This window comes from Saccopteryx leptura, chromosome 3 (genome assembly GCF_036850995.1).
Source record: "Saccopteryx leptura isolate mSacLep1 chromosome 3, mSacLep1_pri_phased_curated, whole genome shotgun sequence".
Classification (NCBI taxonomy): domain Eukaryota; kingdom Metazoa; phylum Chordata; class Mammalia; order Chiroptera; family Emballonuridae; genus Saccopteryx; species Saccopteryx leptura.
In genome coordinates this window covers 327,203,465-327,215,820 of record NC_089505.1, presented here as the reverse complement: position 1 = coordinate 327,215,820, position 12,356 = coordinate 327,203,465, and the positions used below count along the sequence as shown (strand labels likewise).

General features: G+C 33.4%; 1 non-coding gene across 1 annotated transcript; it reads right to left on the bottom strand.

Moving 5' to 3' along the window:
* Nucleotides 1-643: 643 nt before the first annotated feature.
* Nucleotides 644-719, bottom strand: TRNAP-GGG (transfer RNA proline (anticodon GGG)). The gene has a single exon. It is a non-coding gene; the product is annotated as a tRNA-Pro (tRNA).
* Between the last annotated feature and the right edge of the window lie 11,637 nt (nucleotides 720-12,356).

Here is a 12,356-nt window from a genome sequence, read left to right as displayed (position 1 = left end):
TATAAATAAATTGTTTGTTATTTGTAAATGTTTATAAGACAATATAACAGCTATTATTAATAAAGATAAAAATAAAGATTTTACTATATGCCAAACAGTATGTTACTATTTAAATCAATATTTGTTTAATTTTCTAAACAATTAAGAAAAATATTTAATCACAAAAATATTGAAGAATCTTATTTCACATAAAAAGAATTTTTACTTTAAGAAAGGTAAATAACTTGTCCAAACTTAGTGAGTTCTAACAGTAGTAATAGCTGAACAAATGTGGGTGTCATTTTCAATTTCTGGTCTTCCCTCTTAATATTATATCTGTAAACTATGCATGCCTTTTTAAATTCTTATAAATTCTTATTCATTTACTTCTTTTACTTTTTTTTTTTTTTCTGAAGCTGGAAACAGGGAGGCAGTCAGACAGACTCCCGCATGCGCCGACCGGGATCCACCCGGCACGCCCACAAGGGGGCGTTGCTCTGTTGCAACCAGAGCCACTCTAGCGCCTGAGGCAGAGGCCACAGAGCCATCCTCAGCGCCCAGGCCATCTTTGCTCCAGTGGAGCCTTGGCTGCAGGAGGGGAAGAGAGAAACAGAGAGAAAGGAGAGGGGGAGGGGTGGAGAAGCAGATGGGCGCCTCTCCTGTGTGCCCTGGCTGGGAATCGAACCCGGGACTTCCACACCCCAGGCCGACGCTCTACCACTGAGCCAACTGGCCAGGGCCTACTTCTTTTACTATTTCTTATCAGTAACATTTTTTGTGAGTTTCTATATTAATTATTTAAGCAAAAAACTATAAAAAATGGAAAAAGAAATAAGAAGGGCAAAACTACTCACCAATTTAAGAGGTTGGAGTTCAGGGGTGTGTGTGTATGTATGTGTGTGTGCGTGTGTGTGTGTGTGTGTGTGTGTGTGTGTGTTTTCCCATCTAAATACTACTACCATAAGTATCCTAGGAAGATAAAGTACCCTAAAGAGAAACTGTGAAGAGGAGGAAATGGAAACTAGATATAGAATCTACTTCAAAAATGGCTCCACTCCCTCACAGCTACAGACTCATGTATATGGGGAAGTGTCTTGGAGACACAAGTAATTTAGGGTAGAAACATGAAGTCATTCATCTGAGACATAGAAAGGGAGAGAAAGCTTACTCACTGTTGGAAAACAGCAAATAAACTAGAAGAGAACTTTATTGAGAATTATAATAAGAAGTGTCATATGCTAAGCAAAATAACCTTTTTTTTTATATTATTCCACTAAGGACTTAAGAGGATTAAGTCTTCACTAGTTACCTTATTCTCTCAATTATAGATTATCCAGTTGAGGCATTTTAACTTTTACTAATAAAGGTTTCACAGAAAGTTTCACCAGAATGGAAAATGAGGCCACCCTTCTACACAGACCCACTTTCCATGCTGCTGTGGAATTCAGCAAAAGCTTTTGTCTCTAATCAAAAGTTAGACCTAACTCTAATAATCTTTAGACTGTCAGAGCAGCAAACATTTCAAATCAACATAATTATATCTTATGTGGTAATAAACACTTTGAGTGTAAGTGTGCATAATTTGTGTCTGTCTGATTTTCTGTGTTGCATTAGTTTTTCTCCATGGTGAGCATAAAATAACAGAATTGTTGATGATTCCATAGAGATTACTCATTTTTTCTTTCTTAAAAGTACTCAAGATGCTTTTTTTTATTAATAAATAAAGAAAAAGAAACTTGACTTTTAGAGCAAAATCTTATCTCCAGCCATTTGGTTTAGAAAATGTATTAGACAAGTAACAAATGTTTAATGTTGTTCTTACTAGAGGAAACCAGATTTTCAACTTTGTTTTATTTTCCCCACACATATCTTCTAATTTTCTGTTCTATGGCCAGGCCTGACATTGGTCTGACTCAAGTTGTGGTGTTTTGTTTTGATTGGTAGAACCGTGAGTGTGTAAGGCTGTAATCTCTGCAACACATGGTAATTTTTTCATTCTCTCTCAGCCTGCACATGTCCCATGGTCCAGTGGAAAACTTCACATCTTATCAAGGGAGAGCAATCAACTAAGCCTACCTTCCTGGCTTTAGTCCATCACAGGTGCATTCGGACTGCGGAGTACCCAGCCAGCTGCAGCCCAATGATCATGTTATCAGATGACGGATGGCTTTATATCAGCTGTTTAAACTGATGAGCTGCCCATCTGATAAATGATTTGGGAAGTCTGACCTTACTTGATGAATGGGGAAAGTGACAATGCCAATCAGTGTCATCCTTGCAGCCTCCCTGCTGCTGGCCCAACAGCCACAGTCCAGTCTATCCCACTGGTTTACTTTTTTAACTCCATTGCCACTCAGCTGAGTTTAGACTTACTGTCACTAAATTATATCATTAATCCAAATATTTTCCTTGCAAAAACCATCATAAAAAGTATGCCAGGACTCCAAAAGTTTCATGATCAGAATTAGAGGATATGACACAAGATTTGGTCCAATAATTTTAGAGGTTGTTTCACATTGGTTTTCACCACCTGTTTGTACTAAAGGTGGTTGTTTTTATTTTGGAGGTAACTGCATACCTTATCCAAAATCAAACAAGGGTACACTATAATGCGCTATGCAAGAGTTCAACGTATTGTGCACGGATCTGAGGAACGTAAGTCCCTCTGTAGTGTTAGTTATAAGTACTGATTAGTATCTCTTGGATTGTGGACATATGAAGAAAGTGCTTAAAATGGCCTTCCCAAACTATATTTATGAGATGATTTGCAATTTAATAATCTGGCTTAAAATTTTTCACTTTAAGAATCTGTAATTTATGTTAACCATTTCCTTCTCTTGCTCAGTATTATGGCCCCTGAGCATTATTTTCTTAGTAGGGAATATGAATGCTTAAGGCTAGATATTCAGAGCACAAGACTAAATGGAAATTTCAGTCAGTTAAGTCAATCTTCTATCATGCCCTGATGTTGTATTGTAAAGTCTATTTCTAAATAGTTTATCATATAAATTACGCATTGCAAAAATCAAATAATGAGGGTAAAGCAGAATGCATGAACACTTGAAAAACAATTTTCTATGCAATATTTATTTATATCAAGAATTCCAAATGACTGTGAAAGTCTTCATGTCCAAATACCAATTGTTTTATTTTTAATTTAAAAATATATTGTTGCCCAGGTCTTTGTTCACTGCTGTTATAAAGCACATCATTTTTTGCAATCATTAACAGTGAATAAAGAAAACAAAGGGTGGTTTTAATGTAAATGACAATACAAGTATATTTATGGTGTACTATTATTTCAGTTTTCACCCAGAAAAATTGTCAACTATTCCAGAAATAGAAAATAAAATGCCAGGTACTACATAGTATAACCTCTTTTGTAGCTGTTCAATAATTCTTAAGCAAACCTCAACTACTTGCTACATGCTATATTAATTAAGCTATTTTCTTATTTCCTATGGAGCATATGGAACCATAATTGCTAGAAAAATGCTCTGCTGCTATGTATATTTGCTACTTACTGGTAATACATGTATATGTTTTCTCTGTGTTTTTATGCAATTGTTTTAGAAAAGTAAACAAAGTTTTTTATTGGCCTGAAAGATAGTTATTAATATTTGCTGGGTGTTCTACAATGGATTCATTTAAAATAAATAATATAGTACATACTGTGTGATATACAGAAAAATTTCTTTACTCATTTAGTGAGAAAAACATGCAAAACTCAATATAGAAACTACCAAATTTTAAGAGCAACAGTTTTCTGTATGTGGCACATTTGCAAACATGGGTATTTCAGGGTGCAAATTAAAATAGTTTGATGCACCATATCACACTTTCTCAATGGAAGGGAAACTTTCCTTGTGCTTACTATAAACACTTCATTTGCACATTTATTTGAGACTTTGTTAAATTAGATTATGTAAACACAGGCTGGATAGCAAGTCAGATTTAATACACATGCGTTTTAAAACTGACTTGAGTGTTGAACATAAAAAGTATAAAGGACTTCACTAAGATTTATTGATTCATGTCAAGGAATCATTACTTTTCAAAGTGTGAAAAATGATCATATACTTATAACCTGCCAACTGTAGCTGTTTTGTGAATTAGCAAAAGCTCTGGAGAGGAGCAGCCTAATTGCATTATCATAGAATCAGAGATGGTTGTCAATTTTCCCCATTAAGCTTATCTCCTTTAGTTTGTTAAAATGAAGGTGCCATACGTTGGTTGAATTCACTAATACTCTGATGAATGAGGTATTTTCCCAGTAGTCTCACTACCAGTATAAACAGTGAATTAGGAATGATAGACCATCAATCATATCTCCTTCAAACAGAGCTCTGCCCTGAGATTATTCATTATATATCAAGGCCACTTAAAATGTTTTCACACATTCACTGATGTAAAAACTTAAATGATCCATAATCTTCAATGTCTGCTTTGGGAGCAAGAGCTTCTTTCTTCCTTTTCACAATTTCATTGCCTCTTTTATTTCAATTGTATTTTTTTAAAATATATATACATGACATTATTCACCTAATATCATTCTTTAACAATATCCTAATTATAAGATTGGATTCTATTGTTTGGTAGACATTTCTTATTTATATGACCACAAGTTAAAGGTAGTTCTCTAAGAAATACAAAATTTAGGCTTAAATAAGTGCTTATATTTTTTGGCATTACAAGTTTAAGGTAACCTGGTGATTTGTGCAGCTTTTTATGCAGAGGGTCAGAGTTTGCCCTTGGGCACCTATATATATATATTATTCCCCTGGGGTTTTATCCTTTTAATGGAAATTACGAATATCCATCCAATATGCAAGATTCCTCCTGAATTTATTCTGCTTCAATGTGCAAATACAATGCTCATTAAAATCAATAGGAATTGTACACATGCATCCAGGGAAAAATAGTCTCTTAGATTCATATCATCTTATTCTGTTTCCTGCCATGGCTGACAAAATCTTCCTTCAAGATGGGCAAGCAGCCAAAGGCTGGAAAGTTCAGATAAGCAATCAAAACTTCCAATGCTCACCTACACTGTGGGTGAGGTTCTGCAACTTTTTTTTCCTTGCAAGAAATTGTATAGGAAACTTAGCTAAGCTGTTATTTGTTATGCTTTTCAGCATTACGATCATTTCTATGATTTCTTCTGCAGGGAGTTCAGGAAAGCTGGGCATTGCTTATATTTGATTCTTAGATTAAAGGTTTCAGATGATTTCTATTTATTAGAATCCCAGGACCATAATATTTGTATATTCTTTCATTTTAGTAATTTTTCAAAAATAACTCTTATTTGACTGTATAAATGGTATTTAACTCCCAAAGTGTTTTAGGACCTAAAGAATCATATCTTTATTCTGGGGAAATTCAGCTTTAAATATACACATAGTCAAACTTGTATAAATTCAACCAAACAATCTTTTTAGGCCAACTAAAAATATGTAGTCTGAAGAGGAAAAAAAAGAGTAAACATAGCATTTTATTTGTTTGATCATTTCTGTTGAAATCATATAAACCAGCTCATTAAAAAGGTATAGCACTACCACTGTGAAAAAAAAAGTGTCTTATTGGATTAATTATATTAAAAAAAACCCAATACCACAAACATTTATATCAACACCTGAAGTATATCTGAACAAGAATTTCCAATTTTCTCACTTATAAAATCCAGTGAAGGTTGGGAGAAATATTAGTGCTTTATTTGTTTACTTTAATCAGTGTAAACAATGTGTTTAAAGTTAAAATTGTTTTTTTTTAATCTCCTAAAAAAGCAGAGTATATAAACCAATTTTGACATCAACCAGATAAACCTTAAGTCTTTATTAATAAAAATATGTGTTTATAATGAGAGACTCGGCTAGAAAATATAATAGTTCCCAGCTATCACATCTTAAAAAAAAAAGTTATGGAAAACCAGGACACTCTAGTGACTACATAAACAGGTAAATTAAACTACTCCAATTTTCAGTTGCCATCAAACTGGCCAACTAGTTCACTGAATCAGAAAATATTTCTTGAGAAAACCAATAAACCAAGTATTGAGACTCAGTTGTATAATTGACACAGTTGCATCTTGAATCTTCATATCTGAAATAATGACTCTGAGAATAAGGAAAAGACATACAGTGAACACAGGCAAGTTGAGGTTAACTTTTCAATTACTAAACTTCTTATTTCAAAGTAGATTTCGGGTCACCATCTTCCTGTTGTCAGTTACACTTTTAATATTCTGATTCTTTGTCTTTTACTGGATATGCTTACTACTGCCATCCTCCAACCTTTGATGTCTCCAGACATTCCATCATCAACAGCTTTTTCTGTTCAGTACAAGCTTTCTTCCATGGCTATATTGCATTTATTCCAGGCTTCACTTCCATTTTGGTACAAAAAGCTTCCAAATTGTTCACAGCTTACCCAGTTTTCTGAGTTTAAGATCTTATAAAATTGACTACCTCAAACTCTACAAATCCAGGAAAGTAAGCACAACTCTATCCTTCCATCAGCTCTCTATCTTACTATTTTTGTTACATAATTTTTCATAATATGGAAGAATCATAATGTAATTTATTGCCCTCCATTACAGTGTACCCAACTTTTTACTACTCTAATCCATGTTGCAATTACATATGTGTACACAATTATATATGTGTATGAATATTTTTGCAGAATAAATTTCTAGAGATGAAATTGGTTAGTCTAAGAGTGTGTAAGTATTTGAAGTTGTTCTACTATATACTCATACCAATGCCATATAAAACTGTCAATTGCCCTAAGACTTCTTTGGCATGTGACTCTATGAATATGATTGATGAACAAGCAAACATACAAAATTGTTCCTCTAATTTACATTTTCGGGTCCTGGCCAGTTTGTTCAGTAGATAGAGTGTTAACCTGCATATGGACATCCCAGGTTCAATTCCCTGTCAAAGCACATAAGAGAAGTGACCATCTGCTTCTCTCCCTCTCTGCCTTCTCTTCCTCTTCTCCTCCCACAGCCAGTGGCTCAATTGGTTTGAGCATCAGCCCACACATTGAGGATGCCTTGGTTGGACCCAGCTTGTCAGCAGCAGGTGCTAAAAATAACTCAGATGATTCAAGCATCAACCTCAGAAGGGGATTGCCTGATGGATCCCGGTGGGAGCACATCAGGAATCTATCACCATCAGCCCTCCTCTCACTTAAACAAAAAACATTTTTTAATTAAAAAAATTCATTTTCTTGATTTCCACCAAGTTTGAGTAACTTCTTTTTTTTATTGATTTTAATTTATTGTGTTTATATAGATTCTAGTGTTGCCTCGAATGCATCCCCCTCCCCCGTATTCCCCTCAACATCTCCTTTCCCCCTCCTAATAGTGCCCTCCCCCCTTCCCTTCAGGTTCATCCCATCCTATCATCCCCTTTCCTTCTGTTCTCTTTTCCTCTGGTCCTTTTGATCTCTCCTCTGTCTCAATTCCATTCCTCAGTTTACATTGTTCATTGGATTCCTCAAATGAGTGAGGTCATATGATATTGAGCAACTTCTTATTTGTGTATTATCCATATGTATTATTTATTCCTACATTAATCTCAACACGTTTGTATTGCTTCATAAGTGTTCTTTATACATTATGAATACTAATCATTGCCTATTATATATGTTGAAAAAATGTTTTCTCCTTGTCTGTTATTCATCCTTTACAAGATTTTATTTTATTTTTTACCTTTTACAGGTTTTAACCTTGTGCTTACTTAATCTATACATATTTTTCTTTTTTATTTTCTGAGTTTTATGTCTTACAGAGTTATACCCTCTTCTGCGCTATTCATAAATATATAACTTTTAAATTTTTACTTTTTAACATTTTGTTATTTGTTTTCTTTTGCCCAGTATATTTGGCATTCTTTTATTCTGTTAATGAGGATCAGATATTATATGTGCTCAATAATTGTGTATTCTAGAAATATATTTTACTTGACCATAATATACAATTCTTTTAATATACTATTGTATTTAATTAGCAAACCAGCACTTTATTTAATATTTTTTGCATTTGTAACAGTAAGTGGTATTGGTCGTTGTGTTAGTCTTATCTAGGTTTTATATCAGCATCATGTGATGCACCAAGAATGTATTAGACAGTTTTCCATATTTTTCTATACTCTTCTAAGTGTTACGAATTTTCATAACATAACATTTGTCTTAGATGGATGGTTAGATAGAATTTATGAACAACTGTTATTTATTTAAGTCTTAGTTATTAGATTAATGTTTTAATTTCTTCTAAAACTGTTCATCCTATTATGTACTCACTCTTATTGGTCATTGTTATATGTATTTTCCTAGAAAAAATGTTCATTTCATCTTGCTTTTTAAATGTATTAATGCAAATGTTTAATTATTACTATAATTTTTAAAATATATATCATTTTGTTCTTTTCTTCATTGTACTGTTTTTATGTGTGTTTTCTCTCTCACATATTCTCATAATCTTATGAGACTTACAAAAGTTTGTTTTATTAATATTTTTTAAAAGATTAAAATTTTATTAATGAATTTTAATATTTATTTTTGTTTTCTATTTTATTAATTTCTGTTTTTATATTTATTCATTTCTGTTTTACTTTCTTAGATATATTTTATTGGATTTTATCTAACTTCCTGAATGAAATGCTTAACTCTTTTTGTTTTTTTTTTTGTAATGCTTTACTCTTATTTTCAAGTTATCTTCTTTTTTAAATTAAATTTATTAAGGTAACATTGATTAATAAAATTATATGTTTCAAGTGTACATTTCTATGATACATCACCTGCATAGTGCATTGTGTGTTAACCAACCAAAATCAAATTTTCTTTTGTTATCATATATTTGACTACCTTCACCCTTTACTAACCTTCCACTTCCTTCCCTATGGTAACAAATACTGTTGTCTGTGTCTGAGTTTTGTTTGCTTGTTTGTCTTGTTTGTTCATTTGCTGCTTTCAGTTTTATATCCCACTTATGAGTAAAATCATATGGTTCTTGATTTTTATCTGTCTGACTTGTGTTGCTTAATGTATTCTTAAGTTCCACCAACATTGTTGCAAATGGCAGTATTTCACCTTTCCTTATGGCTGAGTAGTATTGCATTGTATGTACTGTATGTACCACATCTTCTTTATTTAATCATCTATAGAAGGACCCTTCAGTTGTTTTTATGTCTTGGCCATCCTGAATATTGTTACAATGAACACAGGGGTGCATACATCTTTGTGAATAGCTGTCTCAATCAATATTAGAAAATTTATTTATTTAAGGCATATTTTTTCCTGAGTAACTCTTAAGGTATTACTTTATAGACTTTTATATAGAACTATTTTTATCATTAATTTCTAAATAATCAAAGTTTTTCATTTTGTTTTTCTTTTTAACTCAAAAATCAGGTATATAAAATACCAAGCCAAGCCTAAAAGAAAAATATAAAAATTGGAAAAACAAGTTGAAAGGAGAATAAAAAATTAAAATGTCAGAACATGTACCTAGGATGATGTTAGTACTTCTATCATGAGGAAGAACTGTCTCTATGTGAAAGTACCAGATAAATATTGGCTAACTATAAGAAAGAACTTTGTCAAATTCAGGATTGTCCAAAAGAAAAGAATGAAATGAACTAGCATTTAAGAAAGTAGGTCCTCTATTACTGAAGATGTTCAATCACAAGAATTGATGATCATGTGACAAGGTTATTGCAAAATAGATTCAAACATGAAGTGGATAAACTACTTTTAACATATTTCTACTTTATTTGCATTCTATCGTATAATTTAGTCTATTATAAAGTGCAAACAAAGGGTCCCACAACAATATTTTCAATTCCAGTAAACTCCTTATTGTAATAAACTCTAGAAAATTGAAAATACTTTATTTAGTTCTAATTGTGTTAAAAATAGTAATTTGCTTAAAAGCACATTCTTAACCTGTAGGAGTTATAAAATAAATATAGATGATTTATAGTTTATTAATAAACAAAAAAAAATAAGAAAAAAAGGTATCATAAACCTTCCCCTCTCTAGTTCCTGGGTCTTTAGAATAGAGTTTTTCCCTTACAATATAGTTTTAGACTTGGGGTTACTAGTTGGGATGTTTGAAATGTTGATGGAATCTAAAAGTAAAGGTGTGGCTGAAAAATAACAAAAAAAGGCCCTGACCAGTTGGCTCAATGGTAGAGCATCAGCCTGGTATATGTACATCCCTGGTTTGATTTCCAGTCAGGGCACACAGGAAAAGTGACCATCTGCTTCTCTACCCCCTCCTTCTCTCCCCTCTTTCTCTCTCTATCTCTCTTTTCCTCCAATAGCTACGGCTGAGTTGGAGCAAGTTGGTCCTAGGCACTGAGGATGGCTCCATGGTTTGCCCTCAGGTGCTGAAATAGCTCAGTTGTGAGCAACGGAGCAACAGCCTCAGATGGGCAGAGCATCGCCTAGTAGAAGGCTTGCCAGGTAGATCCCTGTCAAGATGCATTGGGAGTCTGTCTCTCTGCCTCCCCACTTCTCACTTAAGAAAAAAAGAAAATAACAAAGAAATTGTAATATACTTGACTACAGGTTAGGTGAAATTGTACATTTTTGCCTTTAAGTTTGTCCCAAGACCCTCACTCAAGTTAGTGTAATCTGCTTCTCATCTTTTATGTGAATCACTAGCTACTACTCTGAGAAAGTGAACTGGCCACTCAAAGAACAGTTTTTTCTGCATACAAGAAGGGTGCATACTAAAGATTTGTATACAAATTCTGACTACCTTTGTTTTAACTCATAGTTCCTTTCTTCATATATGCTGGTGTCATCTACTTTTCTGAATGTTTAACCTCTGACTTACTATCATGATTTCCTGTGCTAAACTACTGCCAGAATCCTTATATAGAGAGTCTGCACAGACCTCTACTCTTACACTTTTTTTTTGCATGTGGGTGCACATGAGTGCATGAACGGATGACAGAAAGAGAGAGAGATAGAAGAGCAACTGGTATTTGCATCAATTTAATTATTCATTGATTGCTTCTCATATGTGTCTTGACTGAAGGGATCAATCTAAGCCAATGACCCCTTGTTCAAGCCAGTGACCTTTGGGCTCAATCCAATGACCTTGGGCTTTGAGCCAGAGACCATGGGATCATGTCTATGACCCCATGCTCAAGCCAGATGAGCTCGCACTCAAGTCAGTGACCTTGAGGTTTCAAACCTGAAACCTCAGTGTCCCAAGTTGATACTCTCTCCACTGTGCCACCATATGTCAGGTTCAACTTTTACCTCTTATTCCCAGGCTCTTCTTAGATTGCCTCTCCTGTCTTACTGCCCCTTCTCATCAACTAGTATATCTGTAATTTCTACTTAATACATTAAACATTATGTATTGTGCTTGATTATGTTACAGACAGAATGTCTGTTTTGGAAGGTAAAAGAAATCTTAGGTCATGAGGTTGAGGTCATCATAAAGAAATCAGTGGGTTTAAAAGAAGAGAATGAGAGATATATCACTTTCCCTTTCTTACTATCTTTCTCCACTTGTACTTTTTGAGGAAAGATCATGTGAGGCATAGCGAGAAGATGACTATTCTCAAGGTAGAAAGAGAATTCTCATCAGCAACCAAATTAGCTGACACCTTGGTCTTAGAATTCTTAGACTACAGAACTGTGAGAAATAAATTTATGTGTTTAAGCCACAAGAGTGTGGTATTTTACTATTACCACCAAAGCAGACTAACACAGCAGATGTGCCAATTATATAAACTATCTTCATATATATGTTATATTGCAACATTTTCTTTGGCCATTTGTCTCTATTTTAGATGAAGATCTTGATGACTATTAATTTTACAATAGCAAAGTGAATTAATTAGTCAATGATATGTATGAACATATTTTAAAACATGATTACAAATCAAATTTCAAGATTGTCTGAACAATGAAAACAACCCATGTAAAAATCTGAAGTCTTTATATTTTGAAAAACTGCCTCTACCCTAAAGCAAATAATCACAGAACCTACATCCTCAAATATCATTGCTTTCATCTGATAAAAATAAGCTGCTTGTTATGCTTGGTTTCATTCTGTTTGAATGTGGGCTTACCAATATATTATGAAGATATATAATTTCACTCTAAATAAAGGAACAACTTTAAAAGAGCAGTATAAGAAATTCCAACGGGAACACTTTGTCCCTGATTCTTAAATGATTAACATGTAAGTTTACATATTTATTCTGCAATCTATAAGAAATCTAAAGTCAAGAATTTTTTTTTACACATTTTTATATCTTCACACTCAGCATTGTGTCAGACACATAACAGACTCTCAAAATAGGTTGGCTGAATAAAAATACATTTTCTTTGATACCTTGAATATAATT